The following is a 15,301-nucleotide window of genomic DNA, read 5'->3' as shown; positions in this document are numbered from 1 at the left end:
AGTCACCACTTTGTGGTGCTTCGTGACAGCAGGCACAGGAACCGATGCAGGTAGTTTTTCAGAGAAGGCTGATGTTTGTCTGACGTCGAGTTGGTTCTAAAGGGCGAATACAGGAGGGAAGAACAGTCCAGGGAAGACGGAATTACCTTGCTTCGGACTCTTGAATTAAAGGACTGGAATTTGGATCATAAAACTTAGAATTTTTCCGCTCCAAGTTTTGTGACAGATGCTTCAATTTTTAGCAGTGAAAGTTGAAGGTTTCTAATATGGATCTTTTTTTCCTCACCTCTTCCTTTGTGGTTCAAAATATCATCTCTGGCTTTTCAAAAAATGTTTTATGTTTCCCCTGTGATTTCCTCTTTTTTATTGTTTTATTAGGGGCCCATACAACTCTTATCACTGTCCGTACATACATCAATTATGTAAAGCACATTTGTACATTCATTGCCCTCATCCTTCTCAAAACATTTGTTCTCCACTTAAGCCCTTGGCATCAGGCCCTCATTTCCCCCCTCCTTCCTCGCTCCCCCCTCCCTCATGAGCCCTTGATAATTCATTAATTATTTTGTCATATCTTACCCTGTCCGACGTCTCTCTTCACCCACTCTTCTGTTGTCCCCCAGAGAGGAGGTCACATGCAGATCCTTGTAATTGTTTCCCCCTTTCCAACCCACCCTCCTATTACCCTCCCAGTATCGCCACTCACACCACTGGTCCTGAAGGGATCATCCATCCTGGATTCCCTGTGTTTCCAGTTCCTATCTGTACCACTGTACATCCTCTGGTCTAGCCAGACTTGCAAGGTAGAATTGAGATCATGATAGTGGGGTGGGGGGGGAGGTGGGGAAGTATTTAGGAACTAGAGGAAAGTTCTGTTTCATCATTGCTACACTGTACTCTGACTCGTCTCCTCTCCACAACCCTTTGGTAAGGGGTGTCCAGTGGCCTACAAATGGGCCTTGGGTCTCTACTCCGCACGTCCCCCCTCATTCACTATGGTAAGACTTTTTGTTCTGATGATGCCTGATACCTAATCCCTTTGACACCTTGTGATCGCGCAGGCTGGTGTGCTTCTTCCATGTGGGCTTTGTTGCTTCTGAGTTAGATGACTGCTTGTTTACCTTCAAGCTTTTAAGACCCCAGATGCTATATCTTTTGATAGCCAGACACCATCAGCTTTCTTTACCACATTTGCTTATGCACCCATTTGTCTTTAGCGATCTTATCATGGAGGTGAGCACACAATGATATTTTTTTGTTCTTTGATGCCTTATAACTGATCCCTTCAGCACCTTGTGATCACACAGGCTCGTGTGCTTCTTCCATGTGGGCTTTGTTGCTTCTGAGCTAGATGGCTGCTTTTTTACCTTTTTACCTTTAAGACCCCAGATGCTATATCTTTTGATTGCTGGGCACCATCAGCTTTCTTCACCACATTTGCTTATTCACCTGCTTTGTATTCAGCAGTTGTGTCGGGAGGGTGAACATCATAGAATGCCAATTTAATAGAAGAAAGTGTTCTTACATTGAGGGAGTACTTGATTGGAGGCCCAATGTCCCTCTGCTACCTTAATACTAAACCTATAAATATAGGCACATAGATCTATTTCCACATCCTCATATATAAATATATTTACATTTGTACATGCCTGTATTTAGACCTCTATAAATGCTTTACCTCCTAGCTCTTTCCTCTATTTCCTTTCACTTTCCTCTTGTCCCACTATCATGCTCAGCCTTCATTTGGGTTTCAGTAATTCCTCTCAGTTACATTACCCTTGGTCATGCCCTACCAGGCCTCCTCACCCTCCTCACCACCAATTTGGGTCACTTGTTGTTCCCTTGTCCCTGGGTTTGTCCACTACCTTTCCTCCCACGCCCCCCTCTCCCATGTCCTCCCGGAACTGTTGGTCCCATTGTTTTCTTTTTTTTTAAAACAATTTATTGGGGCTCATAGAACTCTTATCACAGTTCATACATATACATACATCAATTGTATAAAGCACATCTGTACAGTCTTTGCCCTAATCAATTTTTTTCTCTTTTCTTTTTTTACATTTTATTAGGGACTCATACAACTCTTATCACAGTTCATACATATACATACATCAATTGTATAAAGCACATCCATACATTCCCTGCCCCAATCATTCTCAAAGCATTTGCTCTCCACTTAAGCCCCTTGCATCAGGTCCTCTTTTTTTCCCCCTCCCTCCCCTATCCCCCCTCCCTCATGTGCCCTTGGTAATTTATACCTCGTTATTTTGTCATATCTTGCCCTATCCGGAGTCTCCCTTCCACCCCTTCTCTGCTGTCCCTCTCCCAGGGAAGAGGTCACATGTGGATCCTTGTAATCAGTTCCCCCTTTCCAACCCACTCACCCTCCACTCTCCCAGCATTGCCCCTCACACCCTTGGTCCTGAAGGTATCATCCACCCTGGATTCCCTGTACCTCCAGCCCTCATATGTACCAGTGTACAGCCTCTGTCCTATCCAGGCCTGCAAGGTAGAATTCGGATCATGGTAGTTGGGGGGAGGAAGCATCCAGGATCTGGGGGAAAGCTGTGTTCTTCATCGGTACTACCTCGCACCCTAATTAACCCATCTCCTCTCCTAAACCCCTCTATGAGGGGATCTCCATTGGCTGACACTTGGGCCTTGGGTCTCCACTCTGCACTTCCCCCTTCATTTAATATGGTATATATATATATATACACACACACATATATATACATATACACACATATACACTTACATACACACACACATATATATACATACACACATATCTTTTTTTTTTTGCATGGTGCCTTATACCTGGTCCCTTGGCACCTCGTGATCGCACTGGCCGGTGTGCTTCTTCCATGTGGGCTTATTTGTTTCTGAGCGAGATGGCCGCTTGTTTATCTTCAAGCCTTTAAGACCCCAGACACTATCTCTTTTGATAGCCGGACACCATCAGCTTTCTTCATCACATTTGCTTATGCACCCATTTGTCTTCAGCGATCCTATCATGGAGGTGTGCAGTCAATGATATGATTTTTTGTTCTGGTAACTGATCCCTTCAGGAACACTCGATCACACAGGCTGGTGTGTTCTTCCATGTGGACTTTGTTGCTTGGTCCCATTGTTTTCTCCTTCAGATTGTTCATCCAGCCTATCTTATTTAGACAGACCTGTGGAGATAATAACATGCACAAAAACAAGACAGAACAAAACCAAGCAACAATATACAGCAAAACAGTAACAACAAACCAATGACAAAACAAAACACAAGAAGAAAGAAAAGCTTGTATTTAGTTCAAGGATCGTTTGTTGGCCTTTAGGAGCGTTTTCCAGTCCAGTCTGTTGGGGCATCACGTGCTGGCCCCAAAGTCCACCTTCAGCATTCCCTGGGGACCTTGCCGCTCCATTCCCTTGCTGTTCTGTTGCACCCTGTATTGGACAGGGTTCTCTAGAGAGACAAACCAGATTGCTAGTAATTATATATAAATATATTTATAAAGATAAATATATAATTCAAGAAATGAACCGTTAAATTATATACAGATAGATAATACAAGAAATTAACAGTTAAATTATATAGCAGTGAGACACTAACAGTCCTTCAAGGCTTGAGAGCTGCCAGTTGCCAGTCCCCTTCTATAGAGAGAGCTGGGCTATATATATACAGGCAGCAAACAGCAAGGCCGGTCCCCAACTGTCAACAACTGTCAGTCCCCAGCTCCAGAGATGAACATTCCAATCATGTGGGCTTAAAGGGACTTCAACTTACAGAGACAGAGTCCACAGTGACACAGTCCCCTTTAAACTGAGGCACAGAACAACCAAGGTGAGGCTCATCAAGCCATTTATCCCTCTGCCCTTCATTTGATCCTACTTGTGTTTATCGGCCAGGCTGGCACAATAAACTATAGCACACCCCCTTAGTGTTTTGCCTCGGTGTGGCGGGATCAGATCAGGTGCAATTCCCACACTGTGTCTCTGATGTTGTCCCATGTAGGGCTATGGGCCAGTGAGGGGCGTCATGTCTCATAGTGGGGCTGGCCACGTGGTCCTCTCTGTGGACTGGCTGCTCTAATTGGGAACATCCTCCTCACGGCCTTGTGGGCCAGCATGGACTCCACCCTCTCCTCCTCCCCCTTCATCAGCACCCTTGTGCTCCGATCAGATATGTCCCTCTCTCAGAGCTGCAGATTCAATGCCATTCTTTGAAATAAATTCTGTTGCGGGAAGAGAAAGGTGTCCACTTAGTAGTTGGGATTGGGGCCAGCCCCCCACTGATTTTTCAAATGTTCATACATCTTGGAGAGAAACAAAGAAATTCTCTATGGAGAACATTGTTAGGTGAAAAATAAAAAGGATCTGATAAGGGGGTTTGTTTATTATTAGAAAGAACTTGAGGAAAGGGTGACAAAGATCTCTCCAAAATCAGGTAAAGAAATTCCTTGTCTGATATATTTAAAACTAAAAGTGCAAAATAGTGAAAATAAAATTACAAAATGAGCTCTGAATTGGAAACAATTGAAGAAGGAATAAATTAAGTCACTTAGACTGGAGCAGAGAGAAACCAGATATAGTCTAAGTGACTATACATTGAAACTGAGCAAACACATAATCAGTATGCATTGATAATTACTGGTGAGAAAATCAGAAGCAATGAAGGACTGGTAGTTGGAAAATATTGTTCTGGTGCTGGAAACTATATCAGAGATTCCATGATAGATTTTTTTTTGCAAGATCAAGGATTTATTACTGCAAATATCCTTTTCAACGACATAAATGGTGACTATATATTTGGACCTTGCTGGATGGAATACACAAGAATCAAATCAACTACACTTGTAGGAAGATGATATAGCAGCTCAGTGTTATCAGTCAACAGGGCCAGGTTCCCACTGCGGAACAGACGCATATGAACATAAGTTCAAATTGATGCTGAAGAAAATGGAAACAAACCCATGAGAGCCAAAGCACAACCTTGAGTATGTGGTTGTGGTTGTGGCGGTGTGGGGTTAGGTGCTATCAAGGTGGTTCTGACTCATAGCGACCCATGCACACAGAGCGAAACCTTGAGTATGTTGTTGTTGCTATTGAGGTGGTTCTGACCTATAGCGACCTTCTGCACAACAGAAATGCTGCTTGGTCCTGCTCCATCTCCGTCTCCCCCCCCTCCCCTCCGCCAAACTGTGCACCTTCCTTAGACTAATCAACCATTCTGAATCAAAAAGGGCAGCATTTGTCCAAGTACAAAATGCAGAACCAGTAGGGAAGGAGGAACGGCAGCCCAGGTGAAGTGGAGCAATGTTATATTGTGAGATTGCAGTCAGGACACTAGCAAACTGTATGGAAAAGCTGCACAATGAAGAAGGAAGAGTGGAGAAGCATGGGTGCCTTTGAGTTATGATGTTGGAAAAGAATATTGAAAACACCATGGACTTGTTCCCTTGTCCCTGGGTTTGTTAACACCACTTCCTTCCCCCTACCTCCCTCTCTCCCCTGAGCTCCTCCCTGGGGGATGGACAACAGAAAAGTGGGTGAAGGGAGACGTTGGACAGGGCAAGCTATGACAAAATAATAATTTATAAATTATCAAGGGTTCATGAGAGAGGGGGGAGCGGGGAGGGAGGGAGAAAATGAGGATCTGATGCCAAGGGTTTAAGTGGAGAGCAAATGTTTTGAGAATGAGGGCAATGAATGTACAGATGTGTTTTACACAACTGATGTATGTATAGTGACAAGAGCTGTATGAGCCCCTAATAAAATGATTTAAAAAAATAAAGAAAACACCATGGACTGTCCGAAGAACAAACAAAACTGTTGGAGGAAGTGCGGTCAGAATGATTCAAGGAAGTGAGGCTGGTGACACTCAGTCTCAGGACTCAGGACCTGTTGTCAGGAACAACGAGTCCCTGGGAAAAGGACATCGTGCTTGGTAAAGCAGAGTCCCAGAAGTAGAGGAAGACCTTCAATGAGATGGACTGACACAGTACGCTCAAACATGAAATTAGTGAGGATGGTGCCCACGGGGCAGTGTTTTCTTATGCTGTGTCCAGGTCGCAGTGAGTTGGGGCTGACTGAAGGGAGCATCTCCCATGAGAGCATCATGCACCCTATTTGCATTAGTCATAATGCCATTCAATTTCTTTGAGGAGTTACAAGAACCCATTTGCATAGTTCCACCTAATCCATTTGTAGAAGTCATAGAGTTAAGTAATTCACTGTACCATTCATTTATTTATAAACATTTTATTAGGGACTCATACAACTCGCATCACAATCCATACATACATCAATTGTGTAAAGCACATCTGTACATTCTTTGCCCTCATCATTTTCAAAGCATTTGCTCTACTGTCCCGTACCTATAAAAAAGTTTTAGAGAGCCGTGGCCACAAGAAACAGGTCATTCCTAGATGAACCTTAGGAGTCAGATGTCATTGACAAAGTCATGACAGACATCCACAACAGCAGAAAGGCCATTTTGGTTGACAGGGTAGCAGGATTCCATCTGACAGGTTTCCTATTACTGCTATTGTTCTTTTTTTTTTTTTGGTCCCTAGAAAATTGTGGAACCTAGTTATTAGAAATATTAGACTATGCCTCACTTTGACCGCGAGCTTCTGTTTTAAGAGCTTTTATTTTACCAAGGAGTTCAAGAAGCAGCGGGACTTTTCTAAGCAGCACGCGATGGTTCTCCTGAGACCCAGTCTCTCACACTCAATATTAGCTCTCCTGTTCTCCGCAGCCTAGAGAGCACAGGTGCTCTTACTCAAGGATTTGGAGGGCTCTCTAAGGAATGGCACTGCTGTCACTTTTGTCAGCTTGTCCTTTACTCCAAACCACTGCTGCCCTGCACTTTGCTATTACGTACGTCCTCCAAGCTCTTCACCTGGTCTCACCCCCAAAGTCACACATTTCATTTTATTCCCCAAAGCTCAGCTTAGTCCAGGCTGTCAAGTTTAATGAGACTCATAGGCCACAGACACTACAGAGTGACTTATAACTGCCATTGGAATTTGATGCCAAAGATGGGCAGGGGTTCAAAGAGAGCCTTTCTTTCCAACCCAGTCCTGCTCATCTCCGATCAGGAATGCTGGATGGAAGGGATAAATCCGTTTCTAAAGCCACTCATCTCCACTTTTGCTTGGTGAATGCAGTCCCAGGTGCCACTGACCTGGTCCAAAATTTAGGGAACCTGGTTTTACATAGGACTCGCCCTGTGACACCCGTGGGTCCTCCCAGCCTGTGTTCCTACATGAGATGTCGAAATTAGGTTGGCACCTTCACAACGGCTCTAGTTTTGTGATCTCCTGTGGGCGAATCCTTGGTTGAAAACATGCATCTTTCTTCTGAGAATAAATAAGAACTGTAAGAGACATTTCAGGGGCCCCGGTGGTACAGTGGTTGCACATTGCGCTGCTAACTGAGAAGTCAGCAGTTTGAAACCACCAGCTGCTCCACAGGAGAAAGGCGGGGCTCTCTACTCCTATAAAGTTTTACAGTCTTGGAAACCCACAGGGGCAGCTCTACCTTGACCTAGAGGGTCACTGAGGGTCAGAGTTGACTTGATGGTGGTGAGTTTGAAGAGACATTTCAGTCTATAGACTTACCTATGGGGGAGACAAAAAGTTTGTTCTCTCACTGTACATGCTAAAGACATAGTTTTCCTTGTTTTTTTTTTTGTTAGCTGCAAGTGAGTTGGCAGCTCCAACTCTTGGTAACTCCGTGCACAATGGGATTGGATTGTTATTACCCAGAGTTGTCATTGATGATTTTGGGAAGTAGATCACCAGGCCTCGCTTCTACTCTTAGGATTGTCACCACTCGACCGGTCAGACGGTCATGAAGAGCCAATGCTCTAAGCAGGGTGGGTTGCGGGGTGTGTGTGTGTGGGGGGGGCAATGAAGTAAGGTTTTATTGTGATAGCAGTCAATTCCCAAGAAGGGCAGCATGCAATGAGTCTCACAAAAAGCCTCTTCTGCAAGCAGGGTGGTCTTCAGGTTTGATAGATTCCAAGAGTTATGAATGAAGGGTCTTGAGACAAGTCTACGGTGGTCACACTCAGTCTGACTCCATTCCAAGCTATCTTAGCATGGGGGCGACAGTGGGGGTGGGGTGCAGGTGCTGGATGACATTCCAGCTTGTGGGTCATTGAATGTAATTATCGGTGTGTTTTAACAGCCCTCAAGGGAGCTGGGTAATCTCTTAACTCCTATACGGGGAAAATACTAAGAATTGGTATGATGATGCCAAAACTACCCTCACTGCCATGGAGTCAGTTCTGACTCCTAGCAATCCTATAGGACAGGGTAGAACTGCCCCTGTGAGTTTCCAAGACTGTAACTCTTTATGGAAGTAGAAAGTCCCGTCTGTTTCCTACAGAGTGGCTTGTGGTTTTGAACTGCTGACCCTGTGGATTGCAGCCCAACACGTAAGCACTATGCCACCAGGATGCCTTTATAACCAAAATATTAAACTGCGAAGGCATTGTTCTGCCACATGCCTTCTCCATCTCGGGCCATACACGGGTGAAGGTGGCTTACCCTTCTCCGAAGGAAGGCTTTGTGCTCTTGACTCTTCACCAGGTCAAAGAGGCGGTGTTGGCGTTCTCGAGGGGCACAAATAACGCTACTTGCCAATGTTCTTTGAGTTTGGAAAACAGAAAGACACTGGATGGAGAAAGATCAGGCTTGTAGGGCTAATGGGGAAGGTTTCCCGACTGAATGCTAGTTAGGACAGCCCTCACTGCCCTTGAAGAACGGACAGGTGCATTGCTGCAAGGGGAGAACCTTTGCTTGGACAGCTTTCCTGGCATCCTCGCCAAGGTAGATTTCCATTTTCTTTAAGCTTCTTGCCCTGTGATTGCCTGGTGTCCTTTCAGAAATTCTATGAAGATTACCTGTTAGGAATCCCCCCTCCACACACCCACCTACCCACTCAGTCACTGTGACATTTGAGCTGACTTCTCCCCTTGAACTGAACCAGCCCACCAGCTGTCTCTGGAAGCCGCTCTTTTGAGTGGGCCCTTTATTTTGGAAGACGCCCTGACAAGTATCTTACTGAGATAACTTTGCAGCCATCCTGGATGGCCAAGACATGTTTAAGCAGCGTTTATTTGGAATAAACCATGCGTGTATGAGCTGGAACCCTCATTCTTTTTCTTTCTCTTTTGTAACTTATCCTTGTGTTTCTAGGATCTTAGGAGTTGCCTATGAAAAATTTAAATTTTTGTATTTTTTTTATAATACAAGCGTATTTGGGATTGCTTGGATCAATTCATTGTCTTTTTGAGTTGATGTTAATCTTTCTGTTCATAATTGAAGAGGTATCAAATAATACTTGGAAGTCAGAACAATTTAAGCTTTAAAGCCGTGCTGTCCAGACTAAACCTGGGGCCTTCGTGTTGATTCTGGCTCATGGCAATCCTGGAGAACAAAGTAAAATGGGTTACTAAGGCTGTAATCTTTACAAAGCAGTTTGACATTACCTTTCTCCCATGGGTCAGCTGGGAGCTCTAACTGATGACCTTTCAATTAGCAGCCCATGTACTTAGCCACTGGGCCACCGGGGCTCCGAGGTTGTCCAGACTAGGGTTCTTGAATCCCTGAGGGGACTGAAGAGGGGTCCACAACTTCTCAAGTTTGAAAAACACTGGCTTAACCCTCCTTTCTCTTTTCTTCTCTCATGAGAGGCAAAACTGATGGGAGAACAAAAGAAAAATTTCAAAATGATTAGTATTTTCATCTTTTTTCCATGTTTTGCCAAATTGAGAAAACATTGACACAAAGAAAAATATGCACCCTACTTAAAAAAAATCGACCAAAGGTGATTTTGAACTACCCAATAGTGAGTATTTTACACTGCTTATGAAGTCAGCTTGATGCATTGGGACTAGAGGGCTGTGGAGAATTGCTTTTCAAAGTTGTCATCTTTACAGAAGCAGATGGTCACATCTTTCTCCTGTGAATCCACCCTGTGCAGCGGTTCTCAACCTGTGGATCTCGACCCCTTTGGGGGTCGAATGACCCTTTCACAGGGGCCGCCTAATACATCCTGCATATCAGATATTTGCCGTTCATAACAGTAGCAAACTTACAGTTGTGAAGTAGCAACGAAAATAATTTTATGGATGGGGGTCACCACAAAATGAGGAACTGTATTCAAGGGTCGTGGCATGAGGAAGGTTGAGAACCACTGATCTAGTGGGTTCAAACTGATGACCTCTCAGGTGGCAGCTGAGCGCCAAATCACTGCATCATCGAGGCTCCTACGAGTGTGTGTAGGAATTGCCAAATCCAAAGAACTGTTTGTTTTTTGAACCACAAACTAATGCATGCCTTTTACCCTCATGGCTGAATGAATGTGGATATAGTTTACAGATGGTTGTTCACCTCAAAAGAGCCCTCATGGTGTTGTGGGTACATTGTTGTTGGCATTTAATCCACATATCCCACAATTCAATAGTTCAGTCATATCAAGAAGAGTTGCACAATCATCACCACAATCAATTTTTGAATACCCCCCTAGTTAAATCGCTTTTAAAATGAGTTGTGTAATCATCATCAGTTCTAGTGCTCCCTCCCCCGTCCCACATACATTGGTCCCCCAACCTCCTAGACCTCCCGAACGCCCATCCATCCCTACCTCCCTATAAGCCCTGGCAACAGGTTTTCTATTTTAACAGTTCTTATCTCTATGCATCTGCTACTCCGGTGCTTCACAGGCTGGAAAACCCTATAGAGACAGTAAAAAACAAACTCAAAGTGCTTAAGGATAAAATAATAATAATATACAGAAATAAAAATACAAATAATGATTAAGAAAGAAAAGACCACCATGAATATTGAAAAGGCCAGGGAGGAAATTTTTGTCATGACACAAGCAAGACATACTTGCACCTAGAGCAATTTCAAGAGGGAGGTCAACTGACCAAGTATCCAGTTCGATCCAGTATAATCAAGGTCACAGTAATCTCTGATAGTGAAGCTGTTTGAGACCCTTGCCTGTATCCAAAGGGGATCTGCCAGAGGCTTAATCTGACTAGATACTCTGAAGATGGGTTTTGGGCTCCCACTGCCGGCATAGGCTTTTACAAATTAGATATTGTAATTTGGGCTAATATTTGAATTTTGTTATTGCTTTCTTTGTATCACAAAAGGTAGTGTGCTTCTTCCATATGGACTTAGTTGACTTCTCACTTAGATGGCTTCTTGTTTGAATACAAGCCTTTAAGACCCCAGACACTATTCTGATTGATAGCCGGGCACCATCTGCTTTCTTCACCATACTTTGCTGTAGCACCCTAATCTTCAGTGATCATTATCTGAGGGTGAGTATCAAGCAGGGCAGAATCCATCTGCTTGTCCCTGGGAAATGCAGGACTCAGGTATTATGGCAAATTCAAAACCCCTTAAGACCAACTACCCCACCAACAGCAACAAACCAACTTGAAAACAACAAAAGACAAACACACAAGTAATAACAAACAATATAAAGGCAGGAAAACAAAGACCCATACAAACAGAAAAGTATAACATTGTCAATCATCTCCCCTGGGGTATAAGGCAGTTGTACTGGCAACATCATTAATTTTTCCAATGACACATCACTCTGGACACGTATCTATGAGGAGTCTATGCCAGGGCAGTTCCACCAGGAACCACAACCCATGAGTTGTTGCTTCACACAGTTCAGTCTTCTGTTCAATTGAGCTCCGTTTACCCTTAGCATGGGGGTAGGTGCCAGGAGGGGAACTTGCTGGATCAATTCTTCCAAGTTCAAACCCCTAGCCGACAGATCAAAACTGGTCATATCGCTGCAAGGTGGGGGGGGCATCGAGGTAGTCAATATATGGTGATCTGGGTCCCTTTCAATTAGACTCCCACCAATATGGGAGTTCCTCCCAAGCTCTAATGCCCACCGCGCCCACAGGTCCGGGGCAGCCACTCTGTGCTTCTCTTCCCATCTGAGCGCCCCAGTCCTCAGTTCAAGGGTGTAGGCACCTTTGAAGCAGGGCTCAGTTCACTCTGCCAGGCCTCATGTTAAATCCTTCTGTGAGAGCCGTTGGTTATGCCATGCTGGGAGGAAGGTCAGCCTGTGGGCTACATGTTGATCTGCTAATCACAAGGTCAGTGTTTGGAACCTATCAATTGCTCTGAGGGAGAAAATGAGGCTGTTTACCTATAAAGATGTACAGTCTCATAAACCCACAGGGGCAGTTCTACTCTGTCCATAGGGCCACCATGAGTTGGAATTGCCTCAATGGCTGTGATTTTGTGGGGGTGGGGGGGCTTTTTTCACCAATGCAAACCTCAGTGTTTAGGAGCTGCTTCTAGAACCATGCTGTTTAGCAAGGTTTTTGCAATTTATAGTTTAAAGACAGGAGTCAGCACAAACAATCCGTGAACATAATGAATTGCTCTGATCATGAGAGGTGTACTATAGAGGTAGGGGCAGATTTCCCAATAAGAAAGGTAAGCATGAGCTTATTTGTGCTTGCTTCCTAATTCACATTGCTTACAGATGCTCCATCGATCCTGGTCAGAGCGTGTAAATTTGAAGAGGCTGTGAGTCTGTAAGAGGATGCTGTAGGGATGGGAGAGAGACAGATGTGTACCACATATTGGTAAGTAAACACAAGTAAGCTCACTTTGCTTATTGGGTAATTCGACATTATGTGGTGGTTTTGGGGAGAATGGACATGGGGTCAGGAGAGGATGATCTTCGCATTCTTCGTGTCTTTTCCCCACTTCTCTTTCCATGAGCCCCCTCTGTGGCTTCTCAGGGTCTCACTTTTCCTTGAATCATATTTTCCTTTCCATTTTTCCTCATCTGTTATCCTATTTTGTTTCAGACCATTCATTTTTTGGGTGAACTTATTGGCTATTATTTCCATCTCATATTTAGCCCCTGAATGTAGATACTTAATAAACGGTAGTCTTTGAAGTGAATACTAATACAACATTTCTGAAAAAAAAAATCAAAAACATTTCTGGAGAACTTGGCACAATATAGTTGGCTTCTCTCATCCTTCGAGCAATCAGCAAAAGTCAATGTCTGTTTTATAGATGAGGAACTGAGCCTGACAGAGAACAAGCACCTTGTGAAAGAGGACCGTGGCGTAATACATGGAAAACTCAATTCTATTTTGACACGGTCACATTCCATTCTTAAGACAAAAATACAAACCAAACAAGAACCAACAAACAAAGCAGGCTGAGTAACGTCAAGTTTCCTTAACACTGGCTTTGTCAGAGATCTCCTCAAAGCTCAGGACTTATAGGCTTCATGAACATATTCTACCCTCAGAGTCCCTGGGTAAACAGGTGAGGTGCTGGGTTGCTAAACATCAGGTTGGCAGGTCAAAACTACAAGAGGCATCATGGGAAAAAAGACCTGGCAATCAGCTGCTGAGAAATTCTACCCCGGGGAAACCCCACGGTGGGTTATTAAGAGGTGGAGAGCATTTACAGGATGCCTACAGGTTTTATGTTTATGTTTTTTTTACCCTGACAGCCTAACTTGAATCCATTATTTTCAATGCTTATGTATCTATTTATAATTTTATTTTCTTTAAAGGGAAGATTTTCCTAATTTTATTGAGAGCCTACATAGTAAAACAGTTTTTCATTTACATTGTGATACTGATTACATTCTTGTACACCATTTGACCCTCTCTCATTACCAAACTCATTACCCCATAGAGTCTCCATCTAATCTTTCCAGTATGTGTTGTAAATCTGATCCCACAGAGACTGGTGTTAAAATAGCATCATGCTCAGGCAGGCGAGCTAACTTTAAGACAACTTCAGGGTATACATTTTTGAGTGAAGAAGAAATATTTTTAGATATCATTCCAGGTATCTACTTATTTTAAATGGAATCATTTATTCCCCAAACTAGCAACCCTCCTTTCAGCCTAACCCTTTTCTATTATTGGCTCGGCCGATTTTTATCATTAAGAGTCAAAGCCTTGATGTTATTCATTTAACGAATCTCTAACCTGTTTTTCTCAAATAGCTTCTCCCTCACATAAAACGTGCAGAAATTAAGTCAATCAGTTCTGGTATAACACTCATGGTAAAAATGTTACTGAACACATACATTGTACGAAGGATGATGGAGAAACAATAGTAAGTTTGATTGAGCTTCTGTTTTCAAAAAGGCAAGACAAACAGGTGGTGTGTGTGTATGTCGGGGGTGTGCAAACCAGGTACAGCCAAATTAAAGACTTCCTGGAGGAAGTGCTGGTGATGTGGGGTGGGTAGTGGAGGGTGACCCATGGATGAAAGCATAGGAAGAGAAAGTGATTCTGAGGGCTTTAAAAGACTTCATGCTAAAAGGCTGGTAGGGAAATGGAGCAAGTGCGGAGAAAAATATTAGAATAGGAATTGGACTTCATCTTTAATGGCACTTGAAAGCCATCTCTTTCCTATTCTTAAAAGATCAGTCTGGCTATAGTTTGGAAGATAATTCCTTTGCTTCACACCCCAGCATCCAATCTATTACTAAAGCACAAAACAAAACAACCTACTAGGAAATCTTGTCAATTTCTCAGTCTGTAACTGTCCCTTCATCTCTATTCCGAGTTTCACCATCTTAGTCTCACCTCTTCGCATTTCCTGCTCCAAGAATACTCAGTCCAGTCCTGACCTTCTCCCTCCAACTGAGCACTGTGATCTTATCATTGTGTGGTAAAATGCCACCGAAGGATAACAAAGAAGTCGAATCCACATATCCTGGCTCTTATATCTTCTCTAAGATTGCTTAAAGCCATTTTCCACCAAGGCCAGCCAGCTTCCTTAAACATACTCCTACATGAAGTTTACATTCTTTGCTCTCCCATCGGAGCTCCGTAAATCGCGTCCTAACCCTTTTCAAATTATGAGAAAGGGTTCCTCCTGCCCTCTGACTTGTTGCACCCAGTATGGGCTGTGCCGAACACGAACACGTCTACATTAATTGAAACGTCATCCATCAAGGTTTTCTTTCATCAAAAAAGACCCTCTCGCTTTCTTCTTGTATAGGCCTCACAGGCACATGCTTTATGAACACTGCTCAACTGTCACCGAACCGACTCGGGCCCGCGGTAGGACAGTGGGGCCTAAGACACTCGAGCAGCGGTTCTCAACCTGTGGGTCGCGACCCCTTGGGGGGGGCATCGAACGCCCCTTTCGCAGGGGCCTCCCGATTCATCACAGTAGTCAAGTGACAGTGATGGGTCGTAACGAAAATAATGTTATGGCTGGGGGGTCACCACCACATGAGGAACGGGACTGCAGGGTCGCGGCATGAGGCA

General features: G+C 43.9%; 1 pseudogene; it reads right to left on the bottom strand.

Moving 5' to 3' along the window:
* LOC142431025 (ADP/ATP translocase 2 pseudogene) overlaps positions 1-15,301 on the bottom strand; it is a 31,074-nt pseudogene that overhangs the window by 15,299 nt on the left and 474 nt on the right.

The sequence above is a fragment of the Tenrec ecaudatus genome, chromosome 17 (genome assembly GCF_050624435.1).
Source record: "Tenrec ecaudatus isolate mTenEca1 chromosome 17, mTenEca1.hap1, whole genome shotgun sequence".
NCBI classification, from domain to species: domain Eukaryota; kingdom Metazoa; phylum Chordata; class Mammalia; order Afrosoricida; family Tenrecidae; genus Tenrec; species Tenrec ecaudatus.
This window is presented reverse-complemented; position numbering and strand designations above follow the sequence as displayed.